This window comes from Manis javanica, chromosome 11 (genome assembly GCF_040802235.1).
Source record: "Manis javanica isolate MJ-LG chromosome 11, MJ_LKY, whole genome shotgun sequence".
Classification (NCBI taxonomy): domain Eukaryota; kingdom Metazoa; phylum Chordata; class Mammalia; order Pholidota; family Manidae; genus Manis; species Manis javanica.
The window spans coordinates 88,925,465-88,929,967 of NC_133166.1; the positions used below are offsets into that span (position 1 = coordinate 88,925,465).

The 4,503-nt window shown below is 50.2% G+C and overlaps 1 long non-coding RNA gene across 2 annotated transcripts; it reads left to right on the top strand.

Moving 5' to 3' along the window:
• The first annotated feature begins 457 nt into the window (after positions 1–457).
• On the top strand, positions 458–2,156 carry LOC108403418 (uncharacterized). Of its 2 annotated transcripts, none has more exons than XR_001854675.3 (3): positions 458–510; positions 1,016–1,246; positions 1,791–2,156. It is a non-coding gene; the product is annotated as an uncharacterized lncRNA (long non-coding RNA). The 2 variants fall into 2 exon arrangements; XR_001854676.3 differs by having other exon boundaries at positions 472–517.
• The last annotated feature ends 2,347 nt before the right edge of the window (positions 2,157–4,503 follow it).

Consider the following 4,503-nt stretch of genomic DNA (forward strand, 5'->3'; position numbering starts at 1 on the left):
ATCCAACTCACTGGCTCTTTAGGAATATGAAAGAACACTATGCTTAAATTTTTTTTTAAGATTTCATATTGTAAGTCATAGGGTAGGGAAAATCTGTATTGGCCATTCTATTTTCGGTTCCACCATAGGGTCTGAGTCACCAATGTTCCAACCCCAATGAATTAGTGATAAGGGGAAAGGGACAAAAAGGTTATCAGGAAGCAGGGTTATCTGGTGTATTTGCTCTGTTGTCCCCTGGCACCTCTCGGTGATTGCTCTTGCTTGAGCACTGTCCCCTTTTCCATCTGCCTTTTTTTTTTTCCAGCATGCTTTTGGAATGAAAGCTAAGAAGGCATTTGGCTGAGAGTTATCTGGAAAGGCCAAATCTAAATCACAGTGGTGACCAGGAGCTCAGTGGCAGCCAAGCTCTATGTATGGTGAAAAATGGGGCCAAGCAAGGGAATATTTGACCAGAGAGAATGCAGGGAGCACAAGGGACCAGGCATTTGCTGTCAGGACAATGCAGCCGGGGTAACAGGTGGTGTTGCAGGAGGGGGGCGGAGTACACAGCAGAGATTTGGGGAACAGGAGATCCACAGAGATCCAGACATGCAGAAAGCTCTCAGCATGCGGGGTGTCTAGCAGCTGGCAGCAGGAGCTCTGCACAGGCCCTACTCAGCCTGGCTGGGGCTTGTCTGGCAGGACTTTCCCTGTCATTGTCCATCGTGATCTGTGAAAATCTGTAGGTGCCCCAATGGCTCAGTGGGAGGACAATTCTCCAATGAGTTAGTTCATCAAGTCAAAGATCAGCCACTGGGTATAGTCATAATAATTACAATGATTTTTTAAAACTCAGGGTTCTTTTTTTCCCTTTGGCAGTCATAGCCTGTCTAGGTATCTGCAGGAAGACCAGCCGCCCCCCCCCACTCCCCCGCGACATCAGCCACAGCGCTGGGGCTGTCTGGGCAATCTAGAGCTCAGGAGGTGTGGAGGTAGGACTGCCAGGACTCTCATCAGAGTTCTTATTTCTTCTCAGAGGGCAGCTATAAGGAGGCTGATGCACCAAGCAAGCAACCCAGGCATTCTTGGCAATATCTGGGGAGAGGTAGAGAAGGTGGAGAAAAGACTGAACTGGTTGCTATTTTACATGGGAAGAAATATGACTGTATATGGTACTCGGCAGCTGGTGAGGTCTGGGACATTGAGTAATACGGCTGTGCTGTGAACGCCGTCACCCAGACAGAACGGTGCTCCCAATTAGGGACAGGTAAGGAAGAAGTCATCGAGGGTCTCAGGTAATGTTCTGAGGGGTCCCATGAAAGCACATCTTCCATGTCAAAGTGGTGGCATAGATGAGACAAAAGAAGGTGCGCCTTTATGTGTTTTGTAGCTGTAAGAGTGCTCTAACTCAGGGATCTATAAAGCCCTAAGTCAAGCACAGGGGAAGGTGGAGGGAGGGGCAAGCCTGAAAAACCAAAGACTGTCTTCTGGAGGCAAAGAGGCAAACCTGAAGCTAATATAGCACACCAAGGATGAAGCTGAGGCGCTCTGGGAATACATGCCGCTCAGTAATCGATGGGGGGGTACACGCAGGCAGGTGGGCCAGCAATCACCTGAATCAGGGCCCTGGCTGAGGGCTGACTCTGCTGAGCTGCCTAAGGTATGATGTATGGTCAGAGCTCTGTAGTTAGAGGGACACAAACAGACGGACAGAATGGAACACCAGTGCTGAGTCATTCCATTTGGTTGAAAACGAATTTCCTACTTCTAAAGATGGAATTAAGGTAAGGACACATTCTTTCTCCTTGCAGATAAAATGAGAGCTCCTGTGTCCAGGATTCTCCCCTGGTTGTGGTTGACTACCTCACTGCACACCTGTGGGCAATACATGGCAGTTGACTCTATATAAAGAGCTCTGCCCAGTGCTCTGCGCGCGACATGGTGGCAGGGCTGCAAGGCTGCGGGAGAGCAGAGCAGTGGCTGGAGTGGTGGCAGCCCCGAGAACAGAGGCCCAGAGGACGGCTGTGTGGGGCGATTGTGCAGAGAGGCCCGAAGGACGGCTGTGCAGCCAGAGGGTCCCAGAGGCAGAGACCGGCTTGCTGCATGCAGACTTGCTCTGAGTGAATGGGATTTTAGTGACTGACCTGCCACCTGGAAATAAAGTTGGGTATAACCCTTTCACCCCAAGAACGTTTTGCTGTCATTTTCTTTGGTCACATTGAATCCATAGTGAACTTGCCCAGGGCTGAAACCCATTGGCAAGACACTGCTCTAGACAAGTGGTCCTTGACAGGCAGATAAAGACACCAGTTAATGGTAAATACAAAAGTAGCTTCACTGCCCCCCCTCCCTTAGTCCTCAGATCTGGTGGGCCACTAAGAGGAGTTCCCTAGCCAGGGGAGAGTGAAGTTTTTAGCTCTTGCCACTGCCAGTAGGGTGCAGGGCTGGCATTTGCCATCCCAGCCTCCTATAGGCCCCCAGACAGCCTGAGTCCTCTGCCCCAGACAGAGGAAGGCAATAGGGTGACAGCAAGGCAGAGGCAACGCAGATGAAGCTCACATTCAGCTGCCCCAGGTTGAAAGGAAACCAGAGATCATCTCCTTTAAGGGACTCACCAAGAATAACCATTGTCATGCTCAGTACAGTGAGGTATTCTCAGCCAAGTCACCAGCAGGTGAGAGCGCCCAGCTGTGGGACACGAAGTTAAGTGGACAAGCACATTCTCTCTGCTTTCTGTTCACTTTTGCTTGATCTTGGCTAGTGTACATTAGAATCACCTTGAGAATCTTTAAAATCCATTGAGGCCCTACTTCCAACCAATTAAATAAGAATCTCGGGATGGGATCTGGTACCCAGGGGTTTCAAATCTCCCCAGGTGATTTTAATGTTCTAATGAGAACCATTATCCTATGTCCTCACTTGGATCCCTGGCCCTGGTTCTGCTTACTTGATTTCTCTCCTTTGAATACCCTCCCTGTAGTATTGGCTATTTTATAATCCAGAAAGTTGGACTAGAGTACATCTTCCGTGTCAGAGTAGTGGTGTAGAAGAGATTCCCAGGGAGGCTTCCTTGCCCCTGCAGGGCCTTGTCTCCTGCTGACTCCTGGCTCTACCCAGGCTTCCCCCTTGCTCCTGCCTCTCTTCGGCTTTGGAATCCCCTGTCTCATGCTTCTCCGCTCACATCAATTTCCAGCTCCAGCTTGCAGCTGGTCTCCTCTTGGGCCCACCCAAGGGCTGGCCTCTTTGACTTGGACTAAGGACCCCCTCTGGAGAGCAGGCCATGGTGATGGCACTGGCTGCTGTTCAGGGCTCCACCCCTCCATGGTTTCTGCTCCAAGGGGGCCAACCCCAAAACTTGAGGCATAGAGAATGTGGATAAAATGAGAGCTCCTGTGGCCAGGATTCTCACCTGGCCCTGGCTGACTGGCTCATCGCACACCTGTGGGCAATATATGACTGTGGACTGTTTATAAAGAGCTCTGCCCAGTGCTCTGGGCATGACATGGTGGCACAGCTGCAAGGCTGCAGGAGAGCAGAGCAGAGGCTGGAGTGGTGGCAGCACTGAGGACAGAGGCCCGGAGGACGGCTGTGTGGGATGGCTGTGCAGAGAGACCCAGAGGACAGCTGTGTGGGACAGCTGTGCAGAGAGACCCAGAGGACGGCTGTGCGGACAGAGGGGCCCAGAGGCAGAGACTGACTTGCTGCATGCAGACTCACTCTGAGTGAATGGGATTCTAGTGACTGACCTGCCACCTGAAAATAAAGTTGGGTATAACCCTTTCACCCCAAGAATATTTTACTGTCATTTTCTTTGTTCACATTGAATCCATAGTGAACTTGCCCGGGGCTGAAACCCAGTGACAAGACAGGGAAAATCCAGATTTTCCATTTCCAGACTAGTGATTGGTGAACCCGCTAGGGTGATATGTCAAAGTGCCAATTTCATTCCAGTGAGCCAGCAGGGTAAGCAGTGGCTTGCTTTCCAAACAGTAGGACCAGGGACCTGACAGTGGCATGCTGCTCATGCATCACTGAAAATTGACTCTCCTGCTCTTCTTGGAATTTGACCCAATTATCTCAGATGAGCTTTGGGCAATAACCAGCTCAGGGCCCCATGCAGGATACAGCAAGAGCTTTTGGATTATTCACTCACTGAGTACCTGCCATATGCCAATAGTGTATACCGGTGAATAAAACAGACATGGTCCCTGGAGACTCTCAATCTTACCATCTAGTCACAAATAACGGAAAACCCTGGTGGAAATACTGGAGCAGAACGTGTGGGAAACTGAAGTGCCTGAGCATACAGAGCTTTTTAAATGTAGCATTTCACCCAGCAAAAAATCAACCACCCTGACTTCCTTGAGGCCACACACTCAATTTTTTAATCAAACAATAGGCTGGTGCAGATGGAGCTATTTCTTAATCCCAACTGTTGACACAAAGGCTGCACATGTGTTCAGACAGACGCCCTGCCTTTCACAGCTGTGGGCAAACAGTTAAAGATGCTCAGGAGCTTTTGTT